The following is an 11672-nucleotide window of genomic DNA, read 5'->3' on the forward strand; positions in this document are numbered from 1 at the left end:
AAACAATTTTAGCACTCAATTTAGCCTCATTTCTTCTCTGATGATTAGGATATGTCAATTTTATACCAATATATTGTTTTCCTCAGATAAAAGCTCTTCAGTCCGATTGAAAAATAGTCCATATAAAAAGTAGTAAAAAAATAAAAAAGATAAGTCAAGACAGGTATCTCTTAAGTCCTAGACATTTCCTTCTAAATTCCACAACAAATTCAAGGCGCAAACCCTCAATACATCAAAAAATCTCACACTTTTGAGGAAAAAAAAGAAAAAAAAATATTACAACCAAAAAAACCCCTTAATACTTAGAAACTCTGACTAAGGACCAGCTAAGAAGAATTAGATTTGTGAACACCTTCAGGTATGTGGGTGTAAACAATTAATTCTGGACCACACACACAGAATTTGCAACACACAGAACAGACTGCAAGTTTCCAGATTAACACCCTTATTTCTGGATCTTCTTTCCTTCTCAACAGACATGACAGATACTAGAGATAAGCCTTCCATTTAGAAAAACACATTTTTGTAGTTCATAACCATCTCTCACAAAAGATAACCACAAGTCCTACATTATTTCCCATTAAAACAGTATGTTTTTAGCATATTAGTTTCTTTTCCTGTGTCTTCCACTTTACCTATTTGGATTTGACAGTTTTGACATTGGTTTATTTCAAATGGGGTAAAATGTTATTTCAGAGTATAAGATAAATTTTTATTTCTCCGTAATTTCCATTACCGATACTGCTGACCAAAAAAAAACAAACACAAACAAACAAACAAAAAAACCCAACCAAACCAACTAAAATCAACAAAACACTGTTTTCAAAGTAATATTTAAACAACTGTTTCCATACTAAAAGCAATCTAAAGTAGCAATCATTTTTCAAAGCTAACTTCTGAAACTTGAAGTGTTAAGGTTTATACATTTAGGACATTCCTTATGCTCCACCACACACTTGTTTTTTTTTTCTGTAGAGAGGAATGCAGCTGTCAATAATGCTTTCTCTTGCAACACATATGTTTTGCAACTTTTACTTATCACTTCTATTATATGTAATGTAGGAAGGTTAGCACTAAAAACAACTGAAGAACCTGCATCAGTTAAATACATAAATTATTATTAGAGTGACAGAAAATGTAACAAATGTCTTGTGACTCCATTTGCTTTGTTTGTTAAGGAAGAGAAAGCTAATTAACTGCAAACACCAACCATAAAGACCTAGACCTGTTTATGTCAACATAAGCTTTGGAGAAGCTAAAATATATTTTACATTCAAACTTCATTCCACCCCTGACCTTTCTCCTTTCTGGAAACTGGGATGTTATTACAAAACAATAAGTCTCTACAAAAGAGTGAACACATCAGGCATAAAAACTAGAACAATTTATTTTTAATAAACAATTCCCTGTATTATTTTAATTATGCATTTGATATATAAAACAAATATATTCTTTTTTATTATCATATCTAGAATTTTATTGTAAATAATCACTCTGTATAAAAAAATTAATTTAAAAATCACAGCAAGAATAATGGTTGCAAATTTAAACTTTATGTGGCATTTTTCAACCTTTAGACTAGAAAGGCTGGATATTTTTTATTCCACAAAAAAATGGAAAATACTGCAATTTTTATTTAATTTCATATTCAAAGAGAAACCTAAAGTGTTTTTAAAGGATGTATTTTAAGGACACTTAAACAAAGTGACAGCTTTAAAACTCTCTTCTTTCACTGCATTCTTCTATCACAGTTTCTTGTCTGGCAAAGTATAAGAAAAAGAAAAAAAAGCAGAAAAGGGGAGAAGGCAAGGGCAAAGGAAGGGGTGGTGAACATACCGGAAGAAAAGAATGAAAAGTGTACTTTCTTTCCTCATTTTTCTAACTGTTTAATGTACAGAAGTCACTGCCTCTAGAGCTTTCATGAAATCTTAGTTTTTACTACATATTTTTCAAAAACTAAAAATTACTATCTTTTATGGAAACCTATCTGTGCTGCAATCATTCTCAAACTTTTCCTTCCCTGTTCTTGTAGTGAATGCCTTGTTCCTTTTCCATCTCCATCTACAGCACATGCTTATTACAACATGCTTTCTCAATCCTCCATGCTATAGTCAAGGCCTCACCTTTGGCTTTATCTTCCTTCGTGTCTGCTATCACAAACTCATTGATTCCCCTGCACAAAACATGATTTTCCAAAAACATCTTCCATTTACAAACTGCTGTAACAGTCAACTGTCCATACAGAATGGCGTCCAGGTAGAGGAAGAGACCACATTGTCAATCTGAAAATTGAAACTCCTGGCCATTTTTAACATAGTTTTTCTTAAATTGACACCATGTGCTATGAAATGAGCTGAAGAAAAAACATGTTGCTAGAATCTTGAGAAATTCCAGTCATTGATAGTAGAAACTGAAGTGATCAGGTTCCTAGGAGAGTTCATGCTGAATTTAAGACATTAGGAGGAGTTTTGTTCAACTTCAGCTCCGAAAACAAAAATGGTAAAAAACAACTGCATAAAAATCCATGTAAGAAAAAACATAACTGTTCCTCTCCAGGAAACAAAGGAAGAACTCATTCTAGAAAAAAAATAAATAGGCCCACAGGGTGGCAGAAAAGACACACACACAAGGTGTAACAATGAGGTACTATACTGATTTTTTCACATGGCTCTCTTACACATTCTTTATAGTGTGGAAAGTTAGGTAAATAGTATATTATAATGCACAGTTTTAAGAATACTTCCTATACATTTTCTACAATAACTAGTATCTAGAGATACTAGTTTAGTAAGCATTGCTCTTTCCCAAAATGTGTTCTGTCTTACCCTTAAGTTAAAAAAAAACTTGTTCATGTACTCCAAGGTTCTGAAAAATCTTTATTACAGTGAATGCTGTCTAGTTGTTGTTCCAGTTTAGCATTGGTATAGTGGTATTCCAGTTCCACTAAAAAAATAACCAGGACAGGGGTCTGCATGTTTTCAAGCAAGGTCAAAGAAAACCTGAGACATAAGAAATTAACACTTCCTAACTATGATACCCATCACCACTACTGCCATAGTATCTAAATGATATAACTACAGAAGCAGTATAAAGAAAGCAAAACAGTTATTTACATAATCAGACTTAAACAGTTAATGGCATAGAAGTTGAAGTCTTTAAACTTACTGAAACCTTAAATGCCAAGTGCATAAAAATAAAATTAGCTACTGTAGAGATATTTGAAAATAGGCTGAGACACCAATCCTTGTTTTATGACAAGCACCCACTAGAAATACTGCACACACCTGATGGTTTTTAACTCCAAATGCATGCCTGAAAGAAATCCATAACCGAATTTTTTCCCGTCTTCTCATGACTACTGATACTGACTGATACCTACAGAGAATTTGAAACCATATGATATTTATTTAATTTTGCTTTTTTTTGATCTTTCTTGCTGTAGTATGCAGAAATTTTTTTAAAACATGAAACATCTGAAATTAATGAAATGTAATGGAAGATTAAAATATAATCACCGGCATGATCTTTCTTACCCACATGTCATTTTAAATGCTTTGATTAGTTATCTCTCTCATACTAGATCATATTTATCTGACCATTAAGTTAACGTACCACTTTAAGAATTCCCCTACAGTGACTGAACTGATGAAACTTACTTTTTAAAATTCAGTTAATGAAGATGTTATTAGGCAAACTCCAATAGTATAATTGAAGATAAACTGATAAAACAATGTAGCTCTATTATGTTACAGTCATGAATGAATATGAAATTCAAATATTACCTTAATTACATTAGCTTCTGAAATACCATTATGAACATGTGAATTACACAGACATTAATACACTAAGAATGTTGCTAAGCTACAGCTAATCCTAGAAATTCTAGTCCATGGAAACTCTACTTTGGCTGCTTACTAACTTCATTTTAGTACAAATTGTGGTGGCTTATTATGCTGCTTGAGTAGATTTACTGATTTGGAAAAGTGCAAAATCATTACAGAAGGCGTGTGCTGTACAACGTGATAAATAAATCTCAGGTGATGATAACCAGTTTCTTCAAAATGCAACTAATGTCCTAATCCTCTTGTTTTTCTCACCCCTTTTTAGAATGTTTAGAATTCAACCCTATAATAGGTGATAAATGAGTGATTATATTGATCTTGTTAGAGGGCTGAATTCAGAGCTAGCAGCAGAACTGAGTCTCTTCAGCTCTCAAATGTAATAATATACACAAAATTAACATCTACCTCCATATAGCCATTTACTGTTTTGCATGTCCTAAATATTTCACTGACATAAGCATAGAAAAAAATTCTCAATATATCCAGTAGATGTTTCATTCCCTATCTAATCTCTAGATTAGAAAAACCAAAACAACTCTCAGGCATCCTGGCCCATGCACTAAAGATCCTTGTCTAAGAGCTGAGAATCTTTAAATTCAGTACTGTTTTTCCACACTATTTTTCATTATATTTAATATGCCTCTTTGCCATTTCAACCATCCAATCCTCTTCATCAACCTTCCTATCTCTGAAGCAGTAATTTCCAGTAGGCAAGAAAAGGCAATATGCAGCACAAAATGAATTATTCACACATTTGTAGGACTGAAACTGTTGACTGTAACAATTGAGTCCTGAGATATTTCCTACAGAAATAAGATCTGGTTAATGTTTATGACCATAAATCAATTCCCAAATACCTAATCATATTAATTCAAATACTCCCAGATGAACAATAGACAATGACAGCAATTGTGTAATTTGCAAAAATTAGATTTCCCATTTAAAAGCAAAAAACAAGGAATAAGCTCATTGCCAAACAGTAGGTCACATAGTAAGTTATGCAGTGACAAAGCCATGGGAATGTTGACATGGCATCTTTTTAACCAGACCAGCATATATGAAAAACAAGGAATAGTTCTATGCAACTTACTTTAGGATCTAGACTATCACTACGGTCTGGCATTTAGTTCAGATTTAGCTCGATAGTTTTTTTAATTAAGGTATTTAACTGACTAAATTAATGAAATCCAACTCAACATGAACAATTATATTCTTTAATTACTTCCTTACATCAGTCTTCTACTAGTAGTGGCCATACTATCCTAAAGCATCTTTTGTTGTGGTGTCTTTTTGTTTTGTTAGTAGGTTTATTGTTTGATTTGTAATTTTGTAGTTTCCTTATGCTGTTTCCTTTTTGCTCCTGCCCTTTTCCTAGAAGTTTAATCACTTTTTGTGCTATTAGATGCCAGTTTCTTTTTGAACCTTCCTTCTTTCAAGAAACTTCCCTGTCAGTTCTGTATTTCTCCAGACTTTATTAGTTCACTGAAACTGTTCTCCTCCCTCGGCATTCTTCGTTGGTTTTTACATTGTACTTCCCATCTTGTTTTTTACTCCCAATTCACCTGATTTGTTAAAGATTGTATCTATCCTCCCGTTGGGATCTGCTCCTGTGTATAAACTACTGTCCGCCCCCAGTTTGGGGTCCTGGGATGAAGAAGAGGGGAAGTTTTACCATCAAATAAAGTTACCCTGGGACCCGTGTGCTGCCCTGTGTTTTATGCTGTGCCAACACTGGTAACTGGGACTCAACGGGGCTCGAGGGGGGATCTGCCGCCCCCCCTCCTGTCATCAGCTAGCCGGGAGGAGCGGCAATCTTTAATAAACCAGATAGCAAAACAGCATTGAAAGCATTTTAACTAAATCATATCATGTTGCATTCAGAATAAATTTTCTAAAAGTGGTAGCTGAGTAGCTCAATTATCTAGTGCTAGTATCGGTTTTTAGTCAGTATTCCACCAAGAAAGAAAATATAATCCTAAGCAAAAGTGAACACTACATAGAGATCTATTAATTTGAAAAACAAAAAAAGGTTTAATAAAATGGACTAATACATGTGGAAGAATGTGCAGTTACTTTTAGTAAGAGTATACATAAAACAACTGTATTTCTGTGGTAATTGTCTGCAGACAGAAGCATGGATCAAAAATGTAGTGAAAACACATATCCCCAGCCCCACATCTAGAACATCCCCTGACCACCATGACCTTTCAAACAATCAAGAGCGATCTCCTGGTAGCATCGGTGAGCTCCCTCAGCATTCCTGTGTGCATTTTCCCTGAACCAATGGAAATTTATATGTCCTGTTTGTTTAAATCATCCTAACCTGACATTCCTCCACAGAGGGAAAACCTTCCATGATGCACAAGTTTTCTACTGGTACCTGCAACACCTGAAGGCAGATCTTACCAATAAAGACCAAGGTGAAGTACCTTGGTACTTGCCTTTTACCATTGTCCTTTTCTACCAAATCTGCCCCAAATTGCATCTAGAGAACTCATTTTCAATTTCTATCTGGATATTTCAATTCCCTATTCTCCCTTCCACACATTTTCATTTTTATGAAAATAATTTATGAAAATAATTCCCAGAGAGAGTATTGACAGCAACTTATTTTTCACAGTGATCAGCTGCTCCCTTGTAACCAAACTCACTGCAGGGTATGCAAGACTGTGACATCACAGTCAATGGTTTTAGTCATACAGCTATAGTTTGATATTTTGTTGATTCATCTCAAAATTAAACTACTTGATTTTCTCATTACCCATCTGTCTCACATACTTAAGAAGAAATACAGAATGGCAGTGAGAAGTGCAAGAAAGAAGTGTAGTGTGCAGTCAGAAGTGACTAACAGTACAAGCCAGGAGTCAAACTCTCCACATTTAAGGCATCATTATCTGGTAAAAGATATTTTTTCAACACTACAATGGTTTTATTTCAGATATTAAAAACAACAATATCAAAGAAAGCTGAACAGTACTAGAATTCGTTTGGGAATATCCCCTTCCCCGCTTCTCCCAAACTCAAATACATGACACAATTGGCATGTTAATAAATTTTGATAAAATTACCTAGTCAAACGCATTAAGGAACTGAAACCTTTTAAAAGAACTGATGTATGTCTGAACTGATAACACTATGTTTTTACAGTGAGCATTACTGCACTTATAAATTAGTATTATTTTGAAATAACAACACCAGATAGATCCTACATTTGCCACTTTTATATGAGCACTGCCACACCAAATAATTATTCAAAGGAACTACACTGATTTTCATGTCACATTTGTTATGTCAAAACACCCTCAAGTTCAAAAGATACTGTCTTCTACAGTACAGAAAAGGAAAAAACAGGCCTAGCTACTGAGATTTCAAGCAATTGCAGTATTATTTATCTAATAATTAGAGGCTTAATATATTTTATTTCAATGAGGTAAATGACTGTAAGATGGTATCATCACTATTCTCATATTCATTTAAAAACTGAATGGCGTATTATCTCAAGGCATGAAGAACTTCATGCTACTCACCATTTTGGCTTGGTAGTTATATTCCATGATCAAGTAAGAGAAAATTGAAATAAGATTTGCTTTATAGGTCAGCACCTTCAATGACTGTAACAGAAAATTTCTGTGCTTCTAGAAAGACCTAGAAATTACCAAGTTTCAAACACTGGGCTTTTTATTCTAGTATGCTTCAAAAATTAAATAATGAGAGGCAGCAATTCACACACTATATCTGTAAATTTCTTAAAAGAAAAGTCCTTAATGATAGCTTCCTCATCAATAACTAAGGTATGAAATAGGAAGCCCCAAGGGCTACATTTAAGATTGTATGATCATAGTCAGCACTTCCAGAACAGTCAAAAATTCTATTAAAAACATGAGACAAATGAAACACAAAGAACTAGTACATGAAAGTATAAATGTAAAGTTGTATGTAATATTTAGCAATACTATTTAGATGCTCTCCTATTTATTACAACATAAAATGCATTTGGAAGACAAATGGCAAAATAATATTTTTTTCTCAGAATACCACAGAAATCTTAGATTCTCAATTGTCAGAAACATAGGAAAATACCTAAGAAAATCTGTAAATCTTAGGCAGCTTGGAATTTTCCAATAATGAAACCCTTGCCAAAAAAACAAAAAAACCAAAAAAACCATGAGCATTCTGAAGAATTACTTTCCAGAAATATAAAAATACACAATTCTCATATATACAGGCATAAATTTCATAACATGAAAATTCCATTCTCTCTCTTCAAAAGGTCACCATCAAAGATTATTTTTGTCCATCTTTGTCCTCTCTAGATAAAAGCAGGTCTGATTCCCAGAAATTCTGCACAATAGCTTCCTACACCTTTTTTACCAATACCAAGTAACTTTAAAATCTTCAAGGGCGTATCAAAAAGAGAGATGCTGAACACACCAGTTCAGGTCCAATGCACAAACAGCATTCTGTACTTATATCTGATTAACAGCTATGTTTATGTGATGTAGACCTATTAAGCTGGGTGTTAAGTATTTAATTAAGCAGAAAAACATCTCATTGACATTCTTCACTCTTCTTGGCAGATAAATGTGGCATAAATAACAGTATACGATCAAAGAGTGAATATTGTACATGGGTAAATTTATGTAAGAATATAATACGTGCCCCAGTAGCATATAAATAGCAGTTAAGTCCAAAAAGTTAGTTAGATCTTGTAGTCCTCCACACAAGAATTACATTTAATGCTAATATAGCTTTTTGCTTGGAAGCATTCACTATTTCAGCCTGTTTCTTTTCCCATTAAAAAAATTCTACATTTTTAAACATCTTGTAATTTTACACAGAATTTCATTAACACTACATAAACCAACATTATTGCTTATATTTGTTATTTTAGTCATAGCTAGGGTATTGAGAAACGAAAGACATCACTACAAAAATAAATAGAAAGCATATTAGGTGTTTGCTTCAGAATTGGTATCTGGTCAATTATTCCAAACTATAGTTTTCAACTTATAGATGTTAAACAAAAAAATAATTGTTTTGACATCTTATACTAAACTGTAGTGTAATTGTTCTTACAATAAGTCAATATGAGAATAGAATGTTTACATTACATGAAAAATTCTGAAAATAAATTTGCATATCAACAGCACTAATTAAAACAAAATAGCATTAAACGCTCAATGCCATGCCACGTCACAATGCATTACGTTTCAGGGTAATTCAGTAGGAGGATAAATGTACAGCCCAATGGACTACACAGATTTTTTTCCAAACTTCTTGCTCTCTATTGTCCTTTGAACTTCAGAGACCTACTTCCTCCCAGCCTTTCTTTTTACATTTCCAAACGCTTGAATGAATTTCCTAGAATTACATATCCTTACAGTTAACAATAAATAAATAAAATTGGTTTTTAGCTCACCTTCCATTTTGTTCCTCAAGATTTTCTATTATTACATGCTACAAGACCCTAGAATCGGTTTTCTGTCCTCCCAGTTTTTAGTTATTATATTCAATAGTTTTTTTTTCTCTTTCATAAAAATTGCAAGCTCAAAGAAATGCCAAGCATCCTTTCCAGATGTAAGTTTCTCTTGAACTCCCCTAAAAGCACAGGAAGCAAAAAACGCTCATCACTATAATATCTGGCACAGAGTCCAATATCTAACCTCTGCTCTTTTGATCTGAATGAAAAAGGGATTTTTGGGCTTTTCACACTCTGAGGCAAGCAGCCTGATAGGTCAGGTCTGGATGAAGTAGAAGCCTTAACATGCAAATCCAGTTATTTGTGTTTGCCCAACAAGAACAATATCAGTAACTGTCTATTCTAAGCAACATCTCTGGTCCAAAAGTAAAAGCAAGCACTAATACAACATATAGTAATACAGCTATGTAGGAGAAGGAGCACAGGGAGCTGAACAAAGTTAATGACTGCACTTCTGGAAAGTAAATTCTTACAAGAATTCTGATTGTAATGTACATGATTTAAGAATAGGTATTTGCCATAATAAATACTAGATACTATCATTACAATGTAAGATTAAAATGCTTGAGACTTGTCTGAAAATATCACAACTGTACTATACAAAACAATTCTCAATAAAGATACCTTTAACAGTCATAATCTATGAATGCTATAAAAGTTATGTTCCTGTATTTTTTAAATTTCTTCTTTCTATCTCCTAGCTATGATTTCATTACCAGATTTTAATTTTATTCTAAGTTACAAACCTCTAATTCTGCTAAACCCTTCAAACTCTCCTAGCTCTCCAGCTGTGGCAGTAGTTATGTTACCACATAAATACCTCTGTAGAGCACAAAATTATTTAGCAATCCACAAATGATAGTCAAATGCTTTTGCTCAGATGTCAGACTCAGATTAGATTATACTCCTAAATAATTTTTTAAGCTTTAAAATTCAAGAGTTTAAATGGGTGGATAGTCCAAATTACAAACATAATACAGATTCAGAATGTTGTTCAGACTACTGCTTAACTCACAATTCAAAGAACTCAATTTTTGAATACAATCACATAAAAGCATCTTGTTTCATTTATTATATCCAAAATATGTCTCTGACACCATGCTAATACCCTTCACCATGCAAATTCTAGTGTCAAATGAGGAAAAACTCAGTAAGAAATTCTTTACTGTGAGGTTGATGAGACACTGGAACAGGTTGCCCACAGAAGTTGTGGATGCCCCAACCGTGGCAATGTTCAAGGCCAGGCTGAATAAGGCCTTAAGCAACCTGGTCTAGTGGGAGGTCCCTGCCTCCTGGCAGGGGAGTTGGAACAAGACAGTCATTAAGGTCCCTTCAAATCCCTTAACATTCTATAATTCTATCAAAATGCTGAGATTAACTAAAACGGAGAATACTATCTATAGTCAGACCTAAAAGGTCCACTAAAAATAAAAGGCTTTTTTCAGAATTCAGTTTTAAAAATTCCTGAGATAAAACACTACTGATAAACATCTGAACACAATGAAACATTAAAATCCAGTGAAGTATCTCAAGTCTCTAACTTCCAAATGTCTAATTTTCTATTTTTTCTTCAATCCTGTACAGCCCTCAGAGTTGGCCCTGTTATCAGTAACTGAAGATGAATGTTTTATACTCTTAGAGCATTTTTCATCTATTCAGAAAACAAAGAATGCCATATTAATGGAATACAGCATATTACAAATAACTAATTTGTCCTTTTTGTTAAGGTAACTGGCCTTTACTACAGTGACACTTCAACACCAAAACCAGATACAGGAACTGAAAAGAGGTGTTACCCTAGTGTTAATCTACATATTTATTTAGGAACCAGTGTTACAATTTTCAACTGTTAGCCAGGTCAAAACATTAAAACTGAAAGGTAATCATCTAGAATTGCAACTATTACTATTTAACAAGATTATTTCTGTCTCATTCCAAGTCACTTGCTTATCCATAAATTTCTGCCTTTCACATATAACAAGCCCTGAAATACTGACAGATTAGTGCCATGAAACAAATCTGTTAATCAGTTTTATTCATTACCTTTTAACAGTATACTGACAAGGTATTTCCTAACTTTTCTAAACAATACGTATATCAGTACAGCTAGGGGTTTTTGTGAAGATCCAGTACAGGTCAATTAATAAAAGAAGTTGGGATTTAAAAGCAATGTAAACTAGTTACTAAATACTCTTTTTTGTTAACAACTAATTCAACGTTTCTTTGTTTTCTCCAATGTTCCAAACTACTAGACATCAAAGTCTCTCATTTTAAGCACCTTGTCTGGGTCTTGGTACCTCAATTTTCAAAACTACTTTCATTTTGCAAAGAGGTTCACCACTTTGAGAAAC

The 11672-nt window shown here is 33.5% G+C and overlaps 1 protein-coding gene across 2 annotated transcripts in view; it reads right to left on the reverse strand.

Moving 5' to 3' along the window:
- Positions 1-11672, reverse strand: part of RFX3 (regulatory factor X3) — a 124765-nt gene that overhangs the window by 78689 nt on the left and 34404 nt on the right. The gene's annotated exons all lie outside the window — the stretch shown is intronic.

The sequence above is a fragment of the Passer domesticus genome, chromosome Z, assembly GCF_036417665.1.
Source record: "Passer domesticus isolate bPasDom1 chromosome Z, bPasDom1.hap1, whole genome shotgun sequence".
NCBI classification, from domain to species: domain Eukaryota; kingdom Metazoa; phylum Chordata; class Aves; order Passeriformes; family Passeridae; genus Passer; species Passer domesticus.